Source organism: Lissotriton helveticus, chromosome 2_2 (genome assembly GCF_964261635.1).
Source record: "Lissotriton helveticus chromosome 2_2, aLisHel1.1, whole genome shotgun sequence".
NCBI lineage: Eukaryota > Metazoa > Chordata > Amphibia > Caudata > Salamandridae > Lissotriton > Lissotriton helveticus.
The window spans coordinates 520,455,452-520,481,859 of NC_136060.1; the positions used below are offsets into that span (position 1 = coordinate 520,455,452).

The 26,408-nt window shown below is 49.8% G+C and overlaps 1 protein-coding gene across 1 annotated transcript in view; it reads left to right on the forward strand.

The window, feature by feature from the left end:
• The first annotated feature begins 8,658 nt into the window (after nt 1-8,658).
• LOC144821617 (uncharacterized) overlaps nt 8,659-26,408 on the forward strand; it is a 67,742-nt gene continuing 49,992 nt past the window's right edge. Inside the window, exon 1 of the mRNA XM_078678856.1 lies at nt 8,659-8,735. The gene's annotated coding sequence lies outside the window, so the exon portion shown is untranslated. The remainder of the gene's footprint in view (nt 8,736-26,408) is intronic.

A 26,408-nucleotide genomic window follows, 5' to 3' on the forward strand; every position in this document is an offset into this window, starting at 1 on the left:
AGTGGGAGCAGTGCCAATGCACATCAGATTTCCTGGAAGAAACATTTGAAACGATATTCTGGACCCTTCGCCCTCCATCTCAACGTGGAAGCCCGAAGAATCTCCCTTGTGGTCAAGGAGTGACCACCCTGCAGCAGCAGGCACCATCCAGCCCTCGACGTCTACTTAGTTGCAGTTCCCGCCGGAACTCGAGCGACTGAGATCGACGAGATCAAGCCTGCCCAGCTTCTAACAGCCCGATCCACAGTCCATGCAAAGCTGAGACCCGTGGAGGCGACCGGAAGCGTGGGGCACGCCATCTTGAAGTGACCACGAGACGCTGACCGTGCAGCCCACGAGTGACCCTCGAAGCTGTACACCGGGGTTTGAGAAGCCCCCACCCTGAGCTACTCCTGAGCCGAAGTTCAGCCCTCCACACTCGACGAGTGCTGCGTGGGGCCCTTTGGCACGATTTGGCTCAACGCGTTGGCCCGGTCACTTGCCAGCTGGCTTGTGGTCCCTGTGCCGACGAACTACAAAAGAAGACTCGTGATTCTGGTTGCTCCAGATCCACACCAGCTCCCCTGAAAGGGAGCCCCGACTCTGACCTTCCTGGTCCGAGTAAGACGCCATCTTCCAATCCCGCGTGGATTGCTCTTACCAAGGCTTGTTTGCTCCAAACCGGAAGCCGACTGCACCAACGGTGAGAGCCTGCGTGGGACAGATCGTGACCTGCTCCTGGACGTCACAGATGCCCCAGAGCCCACGTGACAGCGAAGAGAAGCGCCTCGACGACCACCTGATTGCGCCCGACATTGCCTGGTTCCGTCCTGGTTCCACCCTGGTCACTGCTGAGTGACCCAGACTCTGTCCCCTCTGCTTTCAGGTACTCTACAACTTGAGTCCACCCTTGGACTCCACCGGACACTTCGTCTTCACCCTGCCTGCAGCCCTTTCAGCTTCAAGCACCAAGAGCCTGCGTGTCAAAACCCGACGCCACTTCGACCCTGTGCACCCACTTCCTGTGGGTGAGGTAACTTTGCTCCGCCGGTGTTCCCACACTGGTGCACACCTCTAGGGTCTGTGTGTTAAGTTTTGTTCCTCTAGGTTCAGCGGAAGTGTCCTTAAACTTTAACTATTTGACTTTTACGCACCATTGGTTAACATTGGTGCATGCGTGCGCTTTCCGCACATCTCCCGAATCCCGAGGGCCATTCCCGACTTCAGCATTGCTTGTCCTGACTGCTCCCAGCGATTCCCTAGGCCCTAGGCCTAACCACTGCTCGAGTGGCCTCTCTTATACCACTTGTTTAGTATATGGTTTGAGTGGCCCCCTGCCCTCATCCATAATTGTGCAACTTGTATGTTTAAACAGTGCTTTTGATTTAACGCTTGTGCCCCTTTATTCATAAAGAATACTGGGGATTGTTTTTAGTAATAAACACATATATTTTTATAATATATACTTGTGTGGTGTCCTTTCATTTGGTATTACAGGATTGTATGTGGTAAAACAGCTCGCTTAACACGACCTCTTAAGTTAAGCCTTTAGGCTGCTTAGTCCATGCTACCACTAGGATAGCTTGTCTAATAAGGTTGACTTACAACCAGACACCATAAGGGGATTGTTTGGTCAGGTAGTAGGTGGTTCCAGAATTGGAAACATCCCCTACCAGGCCAACTTCTCACAGAAAATACTTAAGTTAGCACGTTATACACAAATGCCCGAGGGGCACGGAAAACCATATACTCTAAAAGTGGAATGCGAAATTACTAGCAGGTAAGTACAGTACTAATAGGCTTTGGAATCGCTAGGACTTGACTAGGGAATCGTTAGATTACTTCTAGGAGACCTAGGGGACTCGGGTGCAGAGTGTGCACTCTCACGCGGGATGCGGGACAAAGTCTATGGAGGCTAGTAAAGGCAAAGTTAGTGTTCACGGGCGAACCCGACCTGGTAGGGAGAAAACGACAGTGGATCCTGACCCTTGGATAGTGAGGCTATGCTGGGACACCGAAGTGCCGAAGTTACCTAGCCCAGGGGCTGCAGCTGCATAGGTCTCAAAAGACGTCGGGAATCCTCGTTGCCGGACCAGGAGCCTGGAAGAAAGATGCTGGCAGGCGACCAGTGAAGATTGTTCGAGTTGATCCAAGCCTGGATCTGGAAGAAGGACGATACCTGAAAGCAGAGGGGACCAAGTTCGTGACTACTAGCCAGTAGTCAGTGGGCACCAGGAGGGCACCGGATGGTAGTCACCTCGACTAGGTGAGTGGGCGACGCTGGCTCTGCAGATCTCACGGACCAGGAGGCGTTGTCGGCGACCAGGATGGAGAGGCGAGCTGTCCCACGATGGATGAAGCTGTCGGCGTCGAAGTTACCCAGGAATGGGCAACAAGCCTTGGCAAATTCAAGCCCACGCGGTGGACTCAAAATGGCGTCTTGAGTGGACCAGGGGGGTCCGGGGTGCTCCTCTTCTGGAAGGGAGCAAGGGCCAGTCTGGAGCAACCAGACCAGCAGCAGTGATGTCGTCGGGCATCGTTCAGAAGGCCACAAGCCAGCGGGCTAGTAGCCAAACAACGCGGTGAGCAGCAAAAAGCAGAAGGGCCCCACGCCGATCGTGGAGATGCTGGGGGGCTGCTCTTCGGTGCTGGAGCTGCTCAGGGTCGGGGCTTCTCGGACCCCAAAGCACTCACCAGGAAATTACTCGGCGGGCTTGCTGTGCAGAAGTCGTGCAGTCTTGAAGATGGCCGGTCCCTCGAGGTCTCGTCGCACCCACGGTTCTCAGCTTGGCTGTAGAGGTGGGTAGAGGTCAGAGGTGCCAGGGAAGCCGGTTCTCGTCGAGCTGGGCAGTCGGATTCCGGAGGAAGGACTTGCAGCAGACCGCAGTGTTCTTAAGATGGTGCCTGCGGATGCAGGGTGACTACTCCTTAGTCACAAGGGAGAAATCTTAGGAAGAAGTCTTGAGTTCCTTTCGTGGAAAGTAGTTTCAGGATTCAAAGATGATCTGATTTGGAAGGGGGCCAGTCCCTACCTTTATCTGGGAAAAGGGGGCTGGCACGCGACTAGGTCCTGCCCTAGGGGTGGGACCAGGAGGGGGGTGGTTACACCCACTTCCTTGGCGGGCTTTTCCCCAGCACAGGGTCTGGAGTGTCCCTGGAACTGGTTCAAGCCAGCCTATGCACAGTGAGCACCGGGGTGCCACGTGCAGTCACCTTCCTCTGTAGCCCTGCCTACCTACAATACACAAAATTCTGTCTGGGACGGTGCTGGCACCGCCCCTGGCAGGAAACCCTTTGTCCTTATCTCCTGCTCTGGGAGGACTCCCAGCAGCAGGAGGGCAGACTTGTGTCTCGGTGGCAGCATCCATTTTGTGGATGCTAAGGCTCTGTCTGACTTTAACCGGGGTTAGGGGTTACATACATGCCGTGTCCCTCTAGAAGGGTGGAATGCTAACCCCGTCGCCAGAATTGGCGAGGGGTTAGTATTCCAATTCGTATGACACCTTACTCGACATGTTTTGATAAAGCGATACCAGAGTTGGCATATAACCGCGAGGATTATAATGCACTTAAGAGTATATGGTATGCGATATCATGGAAACGGCTAAGGGATAGATCCCGAAAGCCGCAGACAGGCTCAGCTCATGCCAGAGCACCATCTCACACGATTCCAAGCACTCTGCCTTCAGGATTGTTAAGGCCTGCCATAGGAGTGACTGATAGGAGATCTGTGTGTCCATTTTAGGGTTAGATATAGGGATACTATATCTAAAGCAAAGGGTGAGTACACCACCTTGCCCCAGCTGTCGTGCAGCCAGTTGTGTCAGTTTAGTTAGTCAGCCCAGGGGTGGCATAATACATGCTTCAGCCCCTGGGAGACTTCTGGGTGCACCTCAGCCCTGGGTACAGGGACTTGGAGAGGGCCCAGTGCCAATTCGGTACCTGAGTACAATTTGGATAGAGAGAACAGCTAGGCTGTGGGTCTGATTAGCAGGCCCACAGCCAGGGAAAGTCGTAAACCAGTGCAGCAAAAAGCAAAAATCTGGGTGATCATAGGATTGCAGACCCTACTCTCCTACAGGGTGCCTCTGGTATCTGGGGCCTCTCTTCCTCCATGCTGTTATACAATGCTGTGTACCTATTTGTATTTGTGATGAGAGGATCGAAAAGTTGGAAATTGTTGTCATCTGCAGGGCTGGGAGTGCTGCAAAGAAGATCGCTAGAAGGAGGGTCGCCCGTCTTCCCTAGGTTCTGTTTTTTATCACTACTCTTGGAAGTAGGCCCTTTTATTTGCGTATTAAGAAACGTAGCCGGAATAGCAACATGTTGGTTTGGGTTCCTACTATTGGTTTGTGCTGAACTGGAAGGGGAGTTATCTCTGGCTGGTCGTGCATTTTGTTCAACTGTTAATATATCCTCACACTCTTCGATCAGCGTGTTAATCCTATCCATTACACAGTTGCTACCAGCATGCTTGGATACCTTTCAACCTTTACACTAAAAGTTCCATGCATTATTCAAAGGTCCTTGGGGATGCATATGGTTTGTGGCAGTCAAGTTCCAGCTCTTATTCTTCGCCACATGCACAGAAGAAGAAATAAAAAAGAGCACACAGTACCTCTGCATTGAAGGGTTTACTCCAGAGAAGGCCGATCCCGGGTTGGCAGGTGACAGAGGGGTGGCCCTGGAACTGTCTGTTTTGTGCAGCAACAGAAGAAAAGCAGCCTGACGCCATCAATGACGCCGCTGCCGGCTCTATGACCAGAAGGCACCACAGAGAGCACTGCTACATCTCACACCGCGGTCCTGGTCTCACCGATGAGGCCGATCGATGCTGCCACCGAGCTGCTGCCTGCACCATGACCTGTGGGCATCACACTTCACACCGCCTCGCTTCACACCACCTCCCTGGTATCCCTGACACCGCCGCTCCAAGCCGACATCGATGCCACTGCCTGCACCATGGTTTAAGGGCAATGCCCGTAAGCTTCACGATGCACTGCCCCATCCAACACCGCAGCCTTGGCCCAACAACATCAGCGACATCGACTCCAGTGTGTCAGCTGATGACAGCCCTTCAACAACGGCGACAACGCTGCCTACACCGTGACCTGCCAGCAATGTGACAAGCACCGTCCCACTTCACACCGCAGCCCTGGTCTCACCAATGCTGCTGGAAGCCGTCACCGAGCCGCGGCCTGCACCGCTGCCTAAGGGCACAGCACATTGCACCGCAGCCCCGACGCCCGCCAGCACTCCCGCCTTCAACCGCACCGATTTTGACCTGCAATGCGTGTGACTTCAAGGGCCTGATGACTCCTGTGCCGATCTCTGGTACAGACGCTGGCTCTTCGGAGAACACTGCAAGGTCCCTGACACCCTGCATTTCTAAAGGTACTGTTTTGCAGGTCTCCCCGACACTGTAGCTGGCCTGTAGTCATCCAGAACTGTTGGATTTGTTTGTTCACAACGCCATGATAGCCCCGGACGGAGCTATTGACTTCAAGGAACTGTTTTTAAAGTCTGTGTCTGCATTATTCATGTCTTGATAACTGTATGGTGGATTCATATAGTTTTGGTCTTGTTTTTTGCAGATACATTTTGGCTATTTTTCTAAACCTGATGTGGTGTACTTTTGTGGTGTTTTCACTCTATTAATGTATGTTATGTGCAAATGCTTTACACACCTCCTCTGAGATAAGCCTGACTGCTCTTGCCAAGCTACCAAGGGGGTGAGCAGGGGTTATTTTAGAAGTGAAACTCCCTTGTCCTGACTAGGAAGAAGGGTCCCTACTTGGACAGGGTAACATCCTGCCAACTAGAGACCCCCATTTCTAACAGATATTATATAAAGATGTCTTCTCTGGCATGTCTGTCAGACCAGGTGAACTCTCCGATAGCTCAGGAATGGACTGTCCGCCGCTCTTCAGGCTTACAGGAATTAGGACTGCCTGCTGCGGCAGCCTAGTGGCTCCTTTGTTCAGTCCACTGAAGAACTTGGAAGATGCTCATCCTGGCAGACACTCTTCGTAGCCACTTCTGGTGGCACATTGTACCCAGGTGGGTCATGCAGTCTTTCTACAGTGAAGTTCACTCATCTCTGCAGCAAGTGCATTATCTTACTAGGTTGCCCTTCCAGTTTTAGTTACATTGTAGTGACAACCAGCAGCATGTTTTTCTGAATATCACATTATTTTCATACATACTGGTCTCTAAGACGTACTCGAGGCCTATTGCGTAATGCTGATCCATGACTGATGTGTCAAGCTAAGCATATGGATCCACAGCCCCCCTCCCTGCGCACTCCCTCATGCTGTGTCTTAAATGTGAAGAATGATGGTGCTGACATTGTTTTTTGCATTAGGGACATCTTCGAAAGAGGATGTAGATTAGTGACCTTCCATTTCAGGGGTTTTCATTAGTTTCAACCAATCTTTTAGAGCTTTTCATTGCTCAAAGGGTTGTAATTTCTGTTATTTACGTCTTTAGATGGGCGTCATTTATTGGTTGTACTTGTTGTAAAGTGTTGCTCTTTCGTGTCACACTTTTGGCAGCTGAATGTCACACATGACTGCATTGGAAGCATGGACATGCCACTCATGGCTGCATGGGAAGCATGTGCATGTCACCCATGACTGCATTGGAAGCATGAACATGTCCAGGCGCTCCTGCTCTCCGACTCAGGGCATCGCCCTCCCCGGGACCAGCAGGAGTAGGACCCCTTGAGTGTGGAGAACCCCTCCCCCTGCCCGGGAGCCGCACACCATGCCCCCTCGCAGTGTAACGAGCGCCTCGTGGATATGGAGCGTATTTCAGGCGCTGTTGCTGTCCGACCCCAGGGCACTTCCCCGGACCTTCTTCTTGCGGATTGTGGACAGTGATACCCCAGTGGTCCAGAGCCTTTACATACATCTTACAACCTTCCGTTCGCCTTTGGTTTTGTGGCTGCATCCCCCCTCTGACTCTACTCAATGGAATCCTGCTCTCTGGGTTCCTCTTGTGGATTCTTGACTTTGGTGACTTTTGTGCATCCCGCCATTTTTGGAGATGGTGTATATCTATACCCACGACCTGGACCCGCCATTTTGTTTGACCTTGGTTCCGTTCCTTCTTTCCTCCCCACTTCTCCTGATGACCCCCGATTGTTTTTCTGTTTTTGCTGGACTGCCTTAGATATGTATATATATATATATGTACATGTACTGGCCTCCCCAAATCTCACCTGTCCCCACTTAAGTCTGTTTTCCATTCAGCAGCTCGTTTCAGTTATGGGGCCAAAAGAAGCGATCACATCACACCGTTGTTATCTACCCTCCGCTGGCTTCCCTTCGAGGCTAGAGCTATCTACAAGACCGCTTGTATCACCCACAAAGCCTTGCACTCCTCCTCTCCTCGCTACCTGGCGAAGAAACTGAAACTCTCTGGAGGCTCTAGACCCTCATGCAATGCGGAAAATCTTCTGCTTGAACCTCCCACTTTCAAGAAGGAGAGAACAATGGCCCAATCCTTTTCAGGCAACGCAGTGAGAATCTGGAACTCTTTTCCGCCTCAGCTCCGGACCACCGCCTCCTCCCAGGCCTTTAAAAGGGACCTCAAAGTTCTCCTCCTCCAGAGACACCTCCAAAAGTGATTCACGTCCTCTTGTTATTTGGAGGAAGACTTCCCACTACTGATAATTTCTACCTCACATGACCATGGAAGTGCCTTCCCAGTGTATTCTTGTGGTTGGTGTGTCTGCCTGTTTGTAGTGTTCTCCATGTACTTGTGTTTGGTGCCCTTTTGTAACATGCACACACCACTTTGCCCTGGTAATACACGGTTTGCTACCTCTCACATGTTCTACCTTTGTTACCTGCACAAGTGCCACCTTTGCCTACGTAACGCTTTTTGTGCCTGAGTGTCTAGCACCTTTTGCAGTATTATACCTCAAATGATACTTGTTTTCTCTTGTAACCGCACACTTGTCACTTTTTCCTCTTGTGCACTTTTTACTACCTCATGTATTTTGTTTGCTCACAATTGTCACTATTACCTTATGTAACGTAACGTATGCTTTTGTAATTTGTTAATGTGTAATGTTTCTCATTATGTTTAATTTCTGTTCCTATTGTGAAGCGCTCTGATGCCTTCGGGTAAAGTCTGCGCTATATAAAAACTGCATAAATAAATAAATAAATAATAAAAATGTATTATCTCGTTGTCCAAGCGTAATCGCTGTTAAATTGTAATCCTGTGTGAATTTACTATTTGTACATTTTGAACTGTAATCACTAGTATATGTAGTAGACCTTTGTACTCTCTACCATTCCTATGTGATTTTAGAGTGTATCCGTTTGTATCTCTTCCTTGTGTGACTCTACATGTTGTACATTTTCTTTTTTTTCTGTTTGTATCTCTTATGTAAGTCATGTAATCCTAAATCCTTATGTATCTCAGCTGGTTCTTTAGTAATTAAGCCCCATGGCTGCATGGGAGGCTTGGACATGTCACTCAGGGCCTCTGTGCCCTGCTCGGGGTCACCTGTGTGTCTGGCCTGGGCCCTCTGCGCCTGCGCAGGAGCCTCCTGCCTCCCTCTTCCGGGTCCTGTGTAACCCCTCTCCGTCCTTGTGTGGGCGGGGCTTGTTTCGGGCCGTGCTCGCCGGCGTTCTGACGTCAGTTCCGGTCGGAGGAGCTGTCAGTGTTATTCCTCATTGTGATGGCAGCGCCGGTCCGAACCGTTCACCGCCCCCTGCAGGCGGGGCCCGGCGGGAGCGCAGGTGAGCAGAGCCCCGGGGGGGGGGCATGTGAGGCCCCCACCGGAGGCAGCAGGACCTGAGGGGCTCCCGGGGGGGGGCGGGGGAAGAAGCAGCCCCCCCCCCCCCCTCGGCTCCCAGGTCCAGGCCGGGGGGGGGGGGTCCCTTCGAACTCTGGGAGTTGTAGTCCAAGTCCCAATGTCATTATAAATGAGGACTACAAGTCCCACAATTCCACGCGCGCACCCTGCCCTGGAGCCGCGCCCCCTGCGGGCCCGGGAGGAGGGGGGGGGCGCTGCTCAGACCCAGGGGCCCCATGACGTCACATGGGGACCAGCACTATATACACGGCCCGGGCCCCTGAGACCCCCCAGGGGGGGGGGGGGGGTACAGTGGGGCCCCCGAAGGATGGCTCGCGCAGGGAGTGGGGCCATGGGCGGCAGCTTTTCCTTCGTTTACTGTTCAGATCTCCGAGCCCTGCTCTGGCCTCTAGTGACTCTCGCATTCTTTCTTCTAGGCGCCTTTATTTATCATTTATATTTGAGATTATAATCCGAGCACCAGCGGATGTAGGGCTGCTCCAGACACCGCTGCAAATGAAGCCCATTCCTGTGGTTCTCATATCCGTTTGGAGGGGGGGGGGGGGGGGGTGGAAGGGGTTAATGAACTTGTCTGTGTACAACAACAAGGATATTCTGCTGCTTGGGTAAACACTTATAAGCTCCCAAAGGCAAGACCTATTGGCTGTGCCAATGCTTGTTATGACTTTGTAGCAGCTTGCTTGTAGTCTAGTTCTCGTGGCGTTGTTGCCTTCGAGAGAAGCCGGGGTGCACAGACGGATGTGTGCATAGAGGAGTCTGCACATGGGGTACGGGGCCTGATCCAGGCGTTGAAGATGGATTCGGGGTGGATTGCTGTATCGGGGGCGGTGGTGTTGGATTGCTGTATCGGGGGCAGTGGTGTTGGATTGCTGTATCGAGGGCAGTGGTGTTGGATTGCTGTATCGAGGGCAGTGGTGTTGGATTGCTGGATCGAGGGCAGTGGTGTTGGATTGCTGTATCGAGGGCAGTGGTGTTGGATTGCTGTATCGGGGGCAGTGGTATTGGATTGTTGTATCGAGGGCAGTGGTGTTGGATTGCTGGATCGAGGGCGGTGGTGTTGGATTGCTAGATCGAGGGCGGTGGTGTTGGATTGCTGTATCGAGGGCAGTGGTGTTGGATTGCTGGATCGAGGGCATTGGTATTGGATTGCTGTATCGGAAGCAGTGGTGTTGGATTGCTGTATCGGGGGCAGTGGTGTTGGATTGCTGTATCGAGGGCAGTGGTGTTGGATTGCTGTATCGAGGCATTGGTATTGGATTGCTGTATCGGGGCATTGGTATTGGATTGCTGTATCGGGGCATTGGTATTGGATTGCTGTATCGGGGGCAGTGGTGTTGGATTGCTGTATCGAGGGCATTGGTATTGGATTGCTGTATCGGGGCATTGGTATTGGATTGCTGTATCGGGAGCAGTGGTGTTGGATTGCTGTATCGGGAGCAGTGGTATTGGATTGCTGTATCAGGGGCAGTGGTGTTGGATTGCTGTATCGAGGGCAGTGGTGTTGGATTGCTGTATCGAGGGCAGTGGTGTTGGATTGCTATATCGGGGGCAGTGGTGTTGGATTGCTGTATCGGGAGCAGTGGTATTGGATTGCTGTATCGGGAGCAGTGGTATTGGATTGCTGTATCGGGGGCAGTGGTGTTGGATTGCTGGATCGGGGTCAGTGGTGTTGGATTGCTGGATCAGGGGCAGTGGTGTTGGATTGCTGTATCGAGGGCAGTGGTGTTGGATTGCTGTATCGAGGGCAGTGGTGTTGGATTGCTGTATCGAGGGCAGTGGTGTTGGATTGCTGTATCGAGGGCAGTGGTGTTGGATTGCTGTATCGAGGGCAGTGGTGTTGGATTGCTGTATCGAGGCATTGGTATTGGATTGCTGTATCGGGAGCAGTGGTGTTGGATTGCTGTATCGGGGGCAGTGGTGTTGGATTGCTGTATCGGGAGCAGTGGTATTGGATTGCTGTATCGGGAGCAGTGGTATTGGATTGCTGTATCGGGGGCAGTGGTGTTGGATTGCTGTATCGGGGGCGGTGGTGTTGGATTGCTGTATCGGGAGCAGTGGTATTGGATTGCTGTATCAGGGGCAGTGGTGTTGGATTGCTGTATCGAGGGCAGTGGTGTTGGATTGCTGTATCGAGGGCAGTGGTGTTGGATTGCTATATCGGGGGCAGTGGTGTTGGATTGCTGTATCGGGAGCAGTGGTATTGGATTGCTGTATCGGGAGCAGTGGTATTGGATTGCTGTATCGGGGGCAGTGGTGTTGGATTGCTGGATCGGGGTCAGTGGTGTTGGATTGCTGGATCAGGGGCAGTGGTGTTGGATTGCTGTATCGAGGGCAGTGGTGTTGGATTGCTGTATCGAGGGCAGTGGTGTTGGATTGCTGTATCGAGGGCAGTGGTGTTGGATTGCTGTATCGAGGGCAGTGGTGTTGGATTGCTGTATCGAGGGCAGTGGTGTTGGATTGCTGTATCGGGGCATTGGTATTGGATTGCTGTATCGGGAGCAGTGGTGTTGGATTGCTGTATCGGGGGCAGTGGTGTTGGATTGCTGTATCGGGAGCAGTGGTATTGGATTGCTGTATCGGGAGCAGTGGTATTGGATTGCTGTATCGGGGGCAGTGGTGTTGGATTGCTGTATCGAGGGCAGTGGTGTTGGATTGCTGTATCGGGGCATTGGTATTGGATTGCTGTATCGGGGGCAGTGGTGTTGGATTGCTGTATCGGGGGCGGTGGTGTTGGATTGCTGTATCGGGGGCGGTGGTGTTGGATTGCTGTATCGGGGCGGTGGTGTTGGATTGCTGTATCGGGGCATTGGTATTGGATTGCTGTATCGGGAGCAGTGCTATTGGATTGCTGTATCGGGGGCAGTGGTGTTGGATTGCTGTATCGGGGGCGGTGGTGTTGGATTGCTGTATCGGGGGCGGTGGTGTTGGATTGGTGTATCGGGGGCAGTGGTGTTGGATTGCTGTGTCGAGGGCAGTGGTGTTGGATTGCTGTGTCGAGGGCAGTGGCGTTGGATTGCTGTATCGGGTTCAGTGGTATTGGATTGCTGTATCGGGGGCAGTGGTGTTGGATTGCTGTATCGGGGGCAGTGGTGTTGGATTGCTGTATCGGGGCGGTGGTGTTGGATTGCTGTATCGGGGCGGTGGTGTTGGATTGCTGTATCGGGGCATTGGTATTGGATTGCTGTATCGGGAGCAGTGGTATTGGATTGCTGTATCGGGGGCAGTGGTGTTGGATTTTTTTTTTTTTTGGAGTTTTATATAGCGCGAACTAGAACCGAACCGAATCAGTTATCAGAGCACTTTTACATAGCACCAGTTACGTTACATGAGGACACACTTTCATTTTTTTTTTTTCTAGGCACGGGGAGATTAAGTGATTTGCCCAGAATCACAGGGGGTTATTGGCGTCGTTACCGAGACTCGAACCCAGATCCCCAGGTCCGAGGTCGAGCGCCTTAGCCGTTAGGCCAACCCCTCTCCCCTGTATCGGGGGCAGTGGTGTTGGATTGCTGTATCGGGGGCGGTGGTGTTGGATTGCTGTATCGGGGGCGGTGGTGTTGGATTGCTGTATCGGGGGCAGTGGTGTTGGATTGCTGTATCGGGGGCAGTGGTGTTGGATTGCTGTATCGGGGGCAGTGGTGTTGGAGGTCGAAAGAGCAGGATACTTCTGAGCTCTGGTTCCAGTCCTGTTCTAAAGATTTGGTTCCCCCTTAAGAAGACAGGACCCGTCTCTCCTCTGCCATATCCCAGGCATTAGCTGGTTTGAGACGGATGTACCCGCCCGTCTCTGAGTCCACAGTGACTCACTATCGCTGATTCTTTCAACCCAGACCCCAGACGCCGGGTCAGAAATATCACCGGCTATACAGACCGTTACCACATTTGTGCTTACAGCCCTGAAGAGTCACAGGCTCCTTGCCCGCTTGACGAAACACGTGTCGGCTGGTCATTTGCTTTTGAAGTTACATTTCAACAAAGGAAGGTCAAATACAATCCTTTGAAGAACCAAAAGACATTCTATCGTGTCCACTTTGTTTCATTTACTACCTATTGTGTTCTTTTGATTGAGCATGATAGATGTATACACCTCGCTTGTACACAGGATTGTTGTCACTGTTCTAAAGCTGTGTCAGTTGTTTCTGCAGTGGTGTGGGATGAGTATGCTGGAGTTGACGAGGACGTGGTTCAACCAAGTGATGGGCATGGGCTTGTCTACTCTTATGCTGGTGACGGTGGAGTCTGGGGGGGGGGGGTTCCAGCAGCATGTCTGGGGCCTGGCACTGCTGGGTGAGTAGGAGGCTGGACAGGTCTCAAGGAGGTGGCTCGAGTTGGATGAAGGCGTTGGAGTCGAGGCTCACGCAGGCGGCTGAGGCTGCGATAGTGCTGTTGGAGCGGGTGCGTTGTCCGGGGGGGCCCGGGCAGCAGACGAGGGTGCTGCTCTGCGAGTGTGAAGGTTGAGGGTTCAGTGTTGCTGGTGGTGAAGCCTTGGTGGATTCCTCCATGAAGTTCTTGTTTTCCTTTACCTGGAATATAGAGGGATATAGTGTCTGTTTTACTAATTCCGTTTTCTTGTCTCATTTAACAAGTTTTTGTATCACTTGTGCTGAGTTCAGCCCTGTAATTGTTCTAAACACATTACTATTTCTAGTAATGCCGCTGTGTCCACCTGGCTTGCTTTGCTTGCAGTTGTGTATTACGTTTTACCTGGAATATAGAGGGATATAGTGTCTGTTTTACTAATTCCGTTTTCTTGTCTCCTTTAACAAGGTTTTGTATCACTTGTGCTGAGTTCAGCCCTGTAATTGTTCTAAACACATTACTATTTCTAGTAATGCCGCTGTGTCCCACTGGCTTGCTTTGCTTGCAGTTGTGTATTACGTTTTTAGCTCTGAACAGGTCCCCAGTAGTCTATATTGTACGGAAGCATTGACCCATTAATGTAGGCAGCATTGATAAGCACCTTGAGACACTCACGTGTGAGTAGTCGTGCTACCTACATTCCTGATTGATTCATGAAGCCCACTCTTACCAATGTTTCGTATGACAACATCTGCCTGCATTATTGCTTTGTTACCACATCTGAGTTACAGCTCTTTGCCTTGTTAGGTCTTGTCCACCAGTAAGTGCAAAAGATCCTTTGTGAACATACGGGGGCTAACATCATACCACCCACTGCTTTCCATTGGCTTTATTATCTGTCTCATACTCATCCAGTGGCTTGCATTCCTTGCCTTTTTTTTTTTTTTTTTTAAGTCCTCATTTATACGATCTTTATGCAATTGGCAACAGGGTCACCCCTGTATCGTGCACAGGGGAATACCCAGAGAAGCGAAAATTAGCCATGTCCTAAAAACCAGCAAGTTCCAACTCATTTGTTCGAGCGATATGCCACCATAGAAAGAACTTGCGTGATCGTGTTTGTTTAACCCCTTAATTGCTGCCGTCGGCCAACGGTCGTCACGGCCACTACCTCCCCAGTGCTGCGTGCGACCGTTGGACGTCCATTCAGCACTAGTTCCAATGGACAGCGCAGCACTGGGGAGGGATTTACAACGCTCTTAAGGTGTTAAATCATTGGACTTCCCTCCCTGCCCTACCACCTAACCTTGTCCCATAATTCCCAATAGTTCGTACGTTTCCCATTCCCTCTCATTTCATCCAGCTTTCTGAATTTGTTCATTGCCCGAACCCAATCGTCTACTTGAGGAGGTGATAGAAGAATCCAGTTTTTACACACCTCTCTTCTAGCCAATAACATAGACATAAATAACAAGTGGTTCTGTTTTCTACTTAAATTAATATTAAATTCCGCAGTATCTAAAATGCCAAAAATGATAGTGAAAGAACTTACCTTGACATTGAAATCTAGAGCTTTATCAACAATCTTACCGACCGCATGCCAGTAAACGTCAAGGTGAGTGCATGTAAAAAACACGTGTATGTCACTGGCCTTCATTTCTCCACATTTAGGAAATTTTTTCAGCATCTGTGTGTTCATTTTGGACAATTTTTCGTGTGTCCAATACGACCTATGCAAAGTAAAAAGAGGGTTTCTCCTGAGAGGTACAGAAACAATAATGTGCCATAAAAAGGTGCAAGATACTTGCCAATAATGTTGCACGTCTTTTTCCGGAAAGATTTTCTTCCAAATGTCTTCCAGTGTATCAAAATCAGCCTTTTTTCCCTCAATCAAGTGCCAGTACCAAAGTGAAACCTCCTTTCGAATTGGTCTTTTTGTAGGTTCTCCTCTAGCATACTGTCCAAGTCCGGTATTATTACTTGTCCTCTGGTCCAGCAGGCCATTTGGTAATATTTAAATCTTGATAGTTCATTATTGGTTCTTTCCGCTAAGACGACCCAGTGTTTAAGGATCTCGTTTTCCAGAAGACCCCCCCCCCTCTCAATTCCTGCTTTTTTTCAAAGGACATGCTAGGGCATCTTTCAGGCATTCTGAAGTACCCGGCGAGTTCCATATTGGGGCCAGAGGGCTGTAATACGAAAACCTCCAAACTTTCCTTATCTCTGACATTTTATATGCTGATCTTAATACCTTCAGTCTGATCTTTTTAAAATATTTGGGATGACCGAATTTATAAAGACAATGATCTTGATCGGTTACGGCTTTCCAATAGGCCGGGTAGGACTCTCAGGCAAGAAGTAAAATTCGAATGTTTTTAAAATGAAAAGCTTTAGAATACATGGCTAAGTCTGGACTGGCAATCCCCCCCCTACTTTAATTTTGGAAGAGCTTTCCCCAGGCTATTCTTACCCCTTTAGATGCCCAAATAAGAGTTGATTTCACTCTGTATCTTTTGTATCTGCAGAGAGTTAAACTCCAAAGGGATTGCATTGAATAGGAATAAGAACTTTGGTAGAATGGCCATTTTGATAATGTTTGATCTCCCCAAGAATGTGAGTTGTAAACAACTCCATGATTTTAACAGTTTCCTCATTTCTTTAATTTTGAGATCAAGATTAACTTGTGCCACCTCTTCAATGCTTCTTGGATCTTCAATCCCCAAATATTTAATTCTGTTTTTAGACTCAGTCAGGGGTAACGTTATATTCCAATGCATAATTTCAGTTTTTTGGTGGTTAATTTGATAACCAAAATCGGATAATAAGCAATTTATGATAGCCAGCGAATCATTCAAACTACTCGTATAGATCATTAAATCATCAGCGTATAACGCCACTTTCACAACCCAGCCCTTAAAACTAAAAGGAACAATTGCTTCAGTAGTTCGTATCTGTTGGACCTGGGGTTACCAGATCACAAAGGTAGCTTGATACAGGGTAGAAAGGTCCTTCCAAAGGCAAAAGTGTTAAGTTTGCGTCACACCCTCAGAGGAACCCAGCGTCCATCCACTCAAAAATTACACTACACCAATCTTTTTAGAAAAGTTGAAAAGCTTTATCTCTTCTTTCAGTTAGTTTTTCAGTAACCTCACAATCTGTTACATCTGCATTTTAGGTACCATCATTAATATTTGGCATACTTTTGTGATTCCATGAATTATAACACTGAATTCAGTTACATTAGCAGACCTTACTTAATTCTAATAACCTAGTGCTAATAGGAATAAGAGTTACTTTGCAAGAAGGTCATCCTTTTTTTCTGTTAGTGCATACCTTCCCTTCTGTGACAATCAAAATGTGACTCTGTATGTCAACGCGTGCAGTAAGATTTACATTACCATAAAGGACACATTGGAATTACAAATGGGATACAGGTTCCAGAGGTAGCTCTGTAATATTTGTACTTAGAAATTGAGTCCAATGGTAGCTTGCCTAGAAGGTCAAAATTAAGTTGTGACATTAATTCTTACCACCATTGGATACACTCTACAAGTACCTCCGAAAGACATGGTAATACTTTGGAATAAATAGACTTTACGTTGAACGTGTACACTCTCACTTTAGACCGTCAAAGTTCAATTTCCAGCATTGCTGTAACAACCATGCTCCTAGTCAAGATTGATTAAGTATCGATCCTAATCTATCCCTGGTTTGGAACCTTTCTCAGGATGGCTGTGGATGGTTAGTATATTCGAGGGTTACCATCCTCCATTAAGAACCCCGGCATACACTGAACTTGGGTTGGATTTTACAGTCAGGGCTCTCAGTCGCAAGTCTCCTAGGCCCAGCAGCCCGACCACAGTTACAACCCCGCAGGGATTTTGGGAGTGCCGAGTCTTTTCCCTCCCTCCAGGACAGAATTCCCAGCTTACTTGGTGATGACGAGCTTGTCAGGAATCCGGAAGGTGAAGAGCACTCGACGGGGCTTCCCCGCTGACTGTAGGACTCCGACGGTGGTACTCTCACCAAAGTCCTGTCAGCGAGTGGGGGAATTGATTCTTGCCTCCCCCCTTTTCGTTTCCACGTCTCTCTCACTCTTCTGCCTCCTCTCAGGGGAAGAGCTCCGCTTCAGCCCGGCCTCCTCTTGACCCACCCCTCACCTTCCGGTGCCTCGCCTCCTCTTGCCTCGACGGGCGGAGCTTTGCAGGGCCCCTGCTTCCTAGCGACTAACGCGGAAGACGCTCTCCTGCCTCACACCGACGCCGGTCACCCAAGAGCGCCAGGAAGCACAGATTGCCCGCTTCCCCAGCCGACTTCAAATAATGAGCGGTGAGTGCAGACAAGCGTGGATGGTGCTACGCTGCTTAGGGTCCGTTTTTCCTGAACCTCCAATTACACCTATTCACTAGTAGGCTTCGGGGAATGGCCAAGAGACAGTTCCTTCCGATTTCTCAGGGTTTCAGACGGTAACATCTCTCACCCTCTAACTCCTGGCTCAATGGTTTTCCGCCACCCAGGCTGAACCAGGGTTGTTTTTAGACAAGAGGGGGGGTACCACAAAAGTAAATTGCGACAGGGTCACAGATTAAGACAGGGCCAGGTCATCAGACAGGGGGGGGGCGTCAGCAGAGAAGGGAAACAGGCCCGCGACAGTCAATTTTCCCTCCCCAGTGCGCCAACCTCTCCTCCCAGAAGCCTTAACTCCTGACTGACCCTACTCCTCACAAGATCACCTCTCTTCTCCAAAATGGCCGCCCAACATTCCACCTTTTATAGCCTGTGCCCAGTGCGTCCAGAGAGGTCCAGAAGGTTCTGGAACCCCTTATGTTATCCTATCGCACCAAGCCCTGAGGTAAAAATTAGACAGTTGGTGGCCACCATCTTGTAGCTGTTCTATTACTCCTACCTCCATTTTAGAAGAGCATCGGCGCCTTGGTACTAATTAGTAATAATAAGGCGCCCAGAGACCTAAGGTCAACACCAAAAATTAAAGTGGACACAAAAATGAAAGGAAGTAGAAGGCAAAAAGGGGACAAAAATAAATAAAATAGGAGAGACCACCCAAAGGGCTGACAGGTCTAACAGTATCGTATTAGCTAAGGGTTCAATGTAAAGGTTAAACAGGTGTGGCGAAAGTGGTTGTACCTCTTCTGATCTCAAAGGCTTTTGAGACTTCCATTTGTGAGTATTTTCCCTATTGGTGCTGAATATACAATGGTAATAACCCTTGAAAAAATTCCCCCCTAGATCAAAATAGTGGATAACCTTCTGAAGATATGACCAATTAACACGGTCAAAGGCTTTTGCTGCGTCAAATGTAAAAATCGCCCGCATTATTGCTGTGTTACCACATCTGAGTTACAGCTCTTTGCCTTTTTAGGTCTTGTCCACCAGTAAGTGCAAAAGATCCTTTGTGAACATACGGGGGGCTCACATCATCCCACCCACTGCTTTCCATTGGCCTTATTATCTGTCTCATTCTCATCCAGTGGCTTGCATTCCTTGTCTTGTGTTTGCCCCTCTCCCGGAGCTTAGCCAGTTTACTTTCCTTCTGATAGGCTGGCTTGTATCTTTTCACTGCTCACTTTCTTGGTTGAGCAGACCATGTGAGTGTATGTGTTTTCCAGCTCATCCCCTCATGTGCTTTACCGCTGCCGGCCCAATGTTTCTGTTTCCCTTTTGTGCTGCTCACTCTCCTTCTCTCGTGTGCTTCTCCCTCCCATCTCCCCCATGCTCCAAGTTGCTTTGTCCCTCGTGCACGTTTTCCTAGCTCTCTTTGCTTCTCTCTCCCTCATGGACTGCTGTCTTTAGCTCTCATGTGGCTTTTCCCCTTTTGCCCTCCCTGTGCTCTGTGTGGCACTCTCCCTTCTGCGCTTCTCTCCCCGCCCCACCTGCTCACTCCCTCATGTGTGATGCTTTTCCCCTCCCATTGCCCCAAAATCTTTACCCCACCAACTCTTTCGTTACCCCACAACCGGCAGTCCTTTTTAGGTCTCGCCTGAGCTAGTGCATGCGCTACTTCAAGCGACACCTTTTGTAAGCGGGTTTTCAAAGTGCTACCATAGAGGCTTTTGCTGGCCTCAAGCTTGCGGGCATGCTCGTGTGAACGTGCACCGGCCATCTGGCTTTTGTAATGGCTCATTAAGCCTTACAATGCTCCTCCACCCCCTCTGTCTCTCTGAGCACCCTGCTGAGCTTTGGCTCGTAGCCAATTATTCAATCAAATGGCTACTTCCAAAGCCTGCTTCTACCAGTCATCAATGCTTTGCAGAGTCTTTATTTCTCTACCCTTTATTCTCAGAGTCCTGTCTGCAAACACCTTTTTTTCAATCAAATGTTTAGCAATTTACTTTTTCCTAGGCATTCCTGTGCAATCTACTGCTCGTCAGTCAGGATCCTGCTACATTTAAAATGTGTGACCGTATGTTAGGCCACATACAGCATCGGCACTTGCAACCTGCACACAAGAGTATCCGTTTAAAACAGTTCGTGTGAATCACAGCACCTCCAATGGGCAAGGACACAATGCTGTGACATCTAAATCTGGCAAGGATGTAATGAGGTGTAACTTAAGATCTGTGTAACTCCGACTGTAATGCCCACATTTAAGCACATCTATGTTTTCAGCATCCAAGGTGTTGTAAAGAAACATTGCAACGGGAAATTCTACTGCTTCTTGCAACTTGGCTTTTCCTATTACTGCTGGTACCAAACCACCATACACTTATTCAAAGCGTTAAATATATGTGTAACATGTATGAGTTCCCCTTCGTTCGCTTCCAACCCTTTCAGCTCTATTAATTACCTTCGGGATAACGGCCTACCAAGACGCAAACCTATTAGAAAACTGTCGAATGAAATACTCCAATCATGTCGGTATTGAGGCAGCGCCACTTTCAAGGACGTAACTTCTGGAACCTGCATTGTGCGCAGAATACACTAGAGGGCGCCTGAGCACAATAAGATACTTTGTGATTTCAGAGGCACTTCAACTTTTACACAACACGGTAATCCACTCTACACCACCCAATGCTATGCCACTCCACTGTGCTATTCCGCTCTACCATGCACTCTTTTCTCACAAATGATGTGATTTGCGATGTCCTAAGTGTTGTTTTAAATGCTATAATTTTAGATGATATAATTGATGTAATATGAAAGGGTATCAGAAATGCACGGAGAAGGTGCGACTTATAGTTAATGTGCCGTGGCTACCAAGTTGAATTTCTGTACATGGAGGTGCGTGAGTTATAATAATTTGAAGGCGTCTCTTAAATTACAAATGAAAAGTCGAAGTATAACTTTAGATTTTCTAAATTTTTTGTAGTTTGTTTGGTTTGTATAGAAAGAATAAATAAAGTTACTGCTATTGGCCTTTGCGTGCGTATTTTTAAGATAGACAGCACGCAATTGGCCAAAGCCGGGCGCATTGTTCCGCCCATGGCCTATTGGTGTCGGTTTCCCGCAGCCCTGACATCGTGCTTCATAATCGGAAACCGATGTCTCGGTGTGGCGCGCGCACCACTTTCGGGACGCTGCATTCCTTAACATGCAAAGCTTTAATTAACCGCGCATCACTCAACTTGTTGCTACTTTTTATCTAGCATTGGCAAAGTCTTACCTCATCGTACCTCATTCTGATAAACAACTTTGGTGCAACGCATGTAAATGGCATTTTTAGATGTTACGCAACATCAGTCACAGTTGTTTGCCTTGCCAATGAGTGATGACTGTAGGATCAGTGACAAAGGACCGGGAGGTTGACACGAAACAGCAGACTCCGATCAAAGGGAACACAGACCGTAAATAGTCAGTAATGACAAAAAATGCACCGTCAAAAGAGAAATGCCAACTTGCATAGCAGTGAGTGATACCGTGAAACGTTTATTGTAAGTAAGTCCAACTCATGATTGCATTCCTCTGAGCGGCTGTTGAACGATGCAAGGTGCTGTGTGCCACACCGCCAAAAATGTTTCTGTGATTTACGGCCATCTTGATGCAAAATGGCTGCGCTTTTTTGGCCAGTGAGACAACATGGTCATGAAAAGATTTATTTTACTGGAAGGGATTGTCTTTCAACTTGTAAAATATGACGGTTTGTACTTCTGGCCAGCACCCCCAGCGTGGTGCTGGTTTAATACGCAGAGCATGCCAGGGGCAGCCTGAGTGTTCACCTGCAGACAATGTGAAGCAGGTTTTAATGGCCCACCAGCGGCGTGGGTATCAGTGCAGCAGGTGCAGTGGCACCAGGGCTCACGGTTTTGAAAGGCCCTTTCGAGCCCAGTTATGGCCCTCTTTTCAAATAAGACTACAAAGAGGCCTAGCAAAGACTTCTGATAGAGCCAGCTAAGCTATCCGGCACAGGGGCCTAGGGGTTTGAGGGGACCTTCGGCTATGTTTTACTACCAAATTATGGGAAGAGGGGGCAATTTTCTTTGCTTGTGCACAGACCCCTAGCACCCGTGTGAAGCCTCTGAAGCCCATCCACCACAACAAATAGTGAAAATATTGCTTTCCATTGCGCTGTTCTCGATTTTAAACAGTTATGCAATATCTGGTTATTTGCCTTGAGTTTGAGTTTGAGTTTAAAATTATTTGTAAGAGCGCGCATACACCAGCGGTTTCTTGGCGCTACAACTAACAGAGATCCAGGGCAAGGAAACAGGGGAAACTGCGAGGGATTTATTCGAAGAACTTCATAAAAAGGTGGGCCTTGAGATGTTTCCGAAATTGTGGGTACAGGGTAAGGGTTCGAAGTTCTAGGGGAAGAGAGTTCCAGAGGGACGGGGCAAGGGTGGCGAATTTCGAGCCTCCCCACTTCTTTCTCCGGTAGCGTGGGACGGTGAGGAGGGACTGGGAAGACGAACTTAGTTCTCTGCCGGGAACATAAAGGGTAATCTCGGATGAGATGAACGCTGGAGCTAAGCCAAGGCGAGCCAAGAAGGTAATGGAGGCGATCTTAAATTGGACCCGGGCTTGCACGGGGAGCCAGTGCAGAGACTTCAAAAGGGGAGTAGAACGATGGAATTTCGGGAGTTTGAAAACCAGGCGGGCCGCCTGGTTTTGTATCAGTTGTAAGCGCCGTAAGCTATATGCAGGAATGCCTACATATAAGGCGTTGCCATAATCCAGGCGGGACACCACCATGGCCAGGATGATAAGTTTAAGGGCGGTGAAGGTAAAAAAGCGGGACACCCTGCGTATAATACACAGTGAAAGGAAAGAGGAAGAAACCTCAGAGCTAACCTGGGAGTGGAGGGAAAGTTGAGAATTGATTTTTATACCAAGGGTTTTAACTGAGGTAGAGGGGACAGGAGAGGGACCAAGGGAGGGGGGCCAAAACAGAGGGGACCAGGGGCTGGATGAACCACCCGTCAACACCAGCTTGGTCTTATCGGGGTTGAGTTTTAAGTGGTTGTGGTTCATCCAGTCCCGGATGTGAAGCATGATAGATTGAAAGTTTAGGACAGAGGAGGGAGAAGAGGACAGATTAAAGACAAGCTGGAGATCGTCCGCATAGTTAAACACGGCGACCTCCATTTGTTGCAAGGAAAAAATCAGAGGGGCGATATAAAGATTAAATAAAAGGGGGGAGAGGGAAGAGCCTTGGGGGACCCCGCACTGAACTTTCCGGAGGTCCGCTGTAAAATCACCCAGGCGGACAGCCTGGGTGCGGTCGCTCAGGAAGGAGGATAGCCAGACCAAAGCGGTCCCCCCGATCCCCGCCGCCTTGACACGGGAAAGTAAGATGGTATGATCCACCGTGTCAAAAGCGGCTGAGAGGTCGAGGAGCACCAGGGCCTGGCGCTGGTTGGTATCCATACCCTTCCTGAGGTTGTCCAGGACCGAGATGACAACGGACTCCGTAGAGTGTGCGGGGCGAAAGCCAGCCTGGCGGGGGGCAAGGGCTCCATGCATCGCCACAAAGGAGCTCAGGGCGCAGGTGACGTGGCGCTCGAGCACCTTAGCCAAAAATGGCAGGAGGGAGATGGGGCGGAAATTAGCAGGAATAGAGGGGTCCGCACCGGGTTTTTTCAGGATAGGCACGATGACCGCAGATTTCAGCGGGTTTCGGTACCACACCTTGAGTAAGTGAGCTATTAAGGAGATGAAGAGGGGGGTCTAAACAGGTGACAAAAATGTGGCGGAGGATGTGGGCAGGACAGGGATCCAGTGGAGAGCCAGATTTGACCAAAGATACTAAGGTGGTCAGGGATTCCCTAGTTATGAGGGGGAAGGAAGTGAGTTCTCCCTTAGGAGAGGGACACTGGGGCTCAACAAATGAAGGAGAAGGGGGAGGGATATTAGCTTTGATGGTCGCAATTTTGTGAATAAAATAATTGTTAAGGGAGTGGCAGAGTTCTTCGGACGGAGCGGGTTTGAGGGTAGATCTGTCCGAGAATGCCAGGTTGTGAACAATAGCAAATATTTCCTTAGATTGGTTTTCTGCAGCCAAGATTTTGGAGGAGAAATAGGTGGTTTTGGCCTCCAAGATGTCTTTTTTTATATTGGGTCAAGATGTTAACATACTCCAGTCGTAAGGTGGGGCAATAATTTCTCCTCCAAGCCCGCTCTGCGCGACGTACTGCTAATTTGGTGGCCTTAAGCTCTTTGTTAAACCACCGGTTAGCGTCCTTCTCACGCTTAGAAGTGATTCGTTTAAGCGGGGCAACAGAATCGCAGCCTGTGGAAAGCCACTGTTCTATGGCCTTAACCTGGGAGAGGATGGATAGGCCCTGCAAGGAAGGGAGGGAGGTGGTGAGAAGGGAAGAGAGATCTTCCAGGTTGGCTCGGCCCCAAGCTCGAACCCAGATGTTTTTAGGGCGAGGGGGTTTAGCTGGGGGGTGAATAGGTAGGGAGAAAGAAATAATATGGTGGTCGGACCAGGTGCAAGGCGAAATTAAGAGGGATTCCACAGGACAGTTCAAGGACCAAATCTGGTCAAGTGCATGACCTTTAATGTGGGTAGGGAAGTGAACATGAGGTGTGAAACTAAGGGATTAAAGGGTTTCGGCAAGTTCCTTTGAGGATGAACATTCGGCAGGGTCGGAAGGTCAGAAATTGAAGTCGCCGAGAAGTAAAATGGAGGAATTATTGACTGTGGTGGTAGCCAGGACTTCCAAGAAGTCAGGAAGAAACTGTAATGGGGATTGAGGAGGACGGTAGGTGAGAAAACAAGTCAGAGGGGGAGTAGTGGAGGTAGTGCGGATTACCAGGTACTCGGTAGTCGCAATGTCTGGCAGGGACAAGATTTGAAAGGGGAGGTCTGTACGTGCGATGACCGCTACCCCGCCCCCGGCTCTGCCAGTAGAGCGATCTGCTCGAAGGGCATAATATTGGGCCGGTAAGGTGGCTAGAAGGGCAGGGAGGGAGTCATCGCGAAACCAGGTCTCCGTTAAAAAAAGGAGATCTGGGGCATGAAGGTCCAGAAGGACCGAGAGTTCATGTGCGTGAGCGACTGCAGACCAGGTATTGAGATACAGTGCCGTGAGGGTTTTGGGGGTTGTCGGAGAAGCCTTGTCTCCAGGCGGGAGTAGGGGGCCAGCAGTAGGAGAAAGAATGTGAGGGGGGACGGCTAGGGAAAGACCGAGAGAGGAGATGTGGGAGTGAGTGGAAACTGGAATGGGCCATGGTCCCTGGAGGCCGCGTAGTTGGGTAGGGGTATAGGTGATATGAGGGGCAGAGTGACATGCCCCTAGCCCCGGACCGTCGCGGACGGGCGCAGACGGGCTTGCCTTAGGCGCGCCTTCGGCGCGCAATCGACGCGCCCGCTGCGCTCGTCCGCTGCGCTTCCTGCCAAGGCACATAATTTATGTTAAGTGATCGGGGCGTTGGAGGGGGCGTGGCCAACCGAGGTGGGCGTGTCCGTGGCTCGCCTCGCCGTCGGGAATGGCGACCAGGATGTAAGAAATCGTTGCAGCGTGAGACGCGCTGTTTAGAAAGTGCAAGTAGATCAGGTAAGTTTTAAAAGCAAACAAAGTATCACACAATTTTAAAAGATGGCTCTCGCACTCCCGGCTTTCCGCCTCAGGAGTCTCTTATCAGTGTCGCGCTAGTAGTCAGTGCGCACTATTTATAGGTATGGTGGGGGGCGTGGCCAACCGAGGTGGGCGTGTCCGTGGCTCGCCTCGCCGTCGGGAATGGCGACCAGGATGTAAGAAATCGTTGCAGCGTGAGACGCGCTGTTTAGAAAGTGCAAGTAGATCAGGTAAGTTTTAAAAGCAAACAAAGTATCACACAATTTTAAAAGATGGCTCTCGCACTCCCGGCTTTCCGCCTCAGGAGTCTCTTATCAGTGTCGCGCTAGTAGTCAGTGCGCACTATTTATAGGTATGTTGGGGGGCGTGGCCAACCGAGGTGGGCGTGTCCGTGGCTCGCCTCGCCGTCGGGAATGGGGACCAGGATGTAAGAAATCGTTGCAGCGTGAGACGCGCTGTTTAGAAAGTGCAAGTAGATCAGGTAAGTTTTAAAAGCAAACAAAGTATCACACATTTTAAAAGATGGCTCTCGCACTCCCGGCTTCCCGCCTCAGGAGTCTCTTATCAGTGTCGCGCTAGTAGTCAGTGCGCACTATTTATAGGTATGGTGGGGGGCGTGGCCAACCGAGGTGGGCGTGTCCGTGGCTCGCCTCGCCGTCGGGAATGGCGACCAGGATGTAAGAAATCGTTGCAGCGTGAGACGCGCTGTTTAGAAAGTGCAAGTAGATCAGGTAAGTTTTAAAAGCAAACAAAGTATCACACAATTTTAAAAGATGGCTCTCGCACTCCCGGCTTTCCGCCTCAGGAGTCTCTTATCAGTGTCGCGCTAGTAGTCAGTGCGCACTATTTATAGGTATGGAGGGGGCGTGGCCAACCGAGGTGGGCGTGTCCGTGGCTCGCCTCGCCGTCGGGAATGGCGACCAGGATGTAAGAAATCGTTGCAGCGTGAGACGCGCTGTTTAGAAAGTGCAAGTAGATCAGGTAAGTTTTAAAAGCAAACAAAGTATCTCACAATTTTAAAAGATGGCTCTCGCACTCCCGGCTTTCCGCCTCAGGAGTCTCTTATCAGTGTTGCGCTAGTAGTCAGTGCGCACTATTTATAGGTATGGTGGGGGGCGTGGCCAACCGAGGTGGGCGTGTCCGTGGCTCACCTCGCCGTCGGGAATGGCGACCAGGATGTAAGAAATCGTTGCAGCGTGAGACGCGCTGTTTAGAAAGTGCAAGTAGATCAGGTAAGTTTTAAAAGCAAACAAAGTATCACACAATTTTAAAAGATGGCTCTCGCACTCCCGGCTTTCCGCCTCAGGAGTCTCTTATCA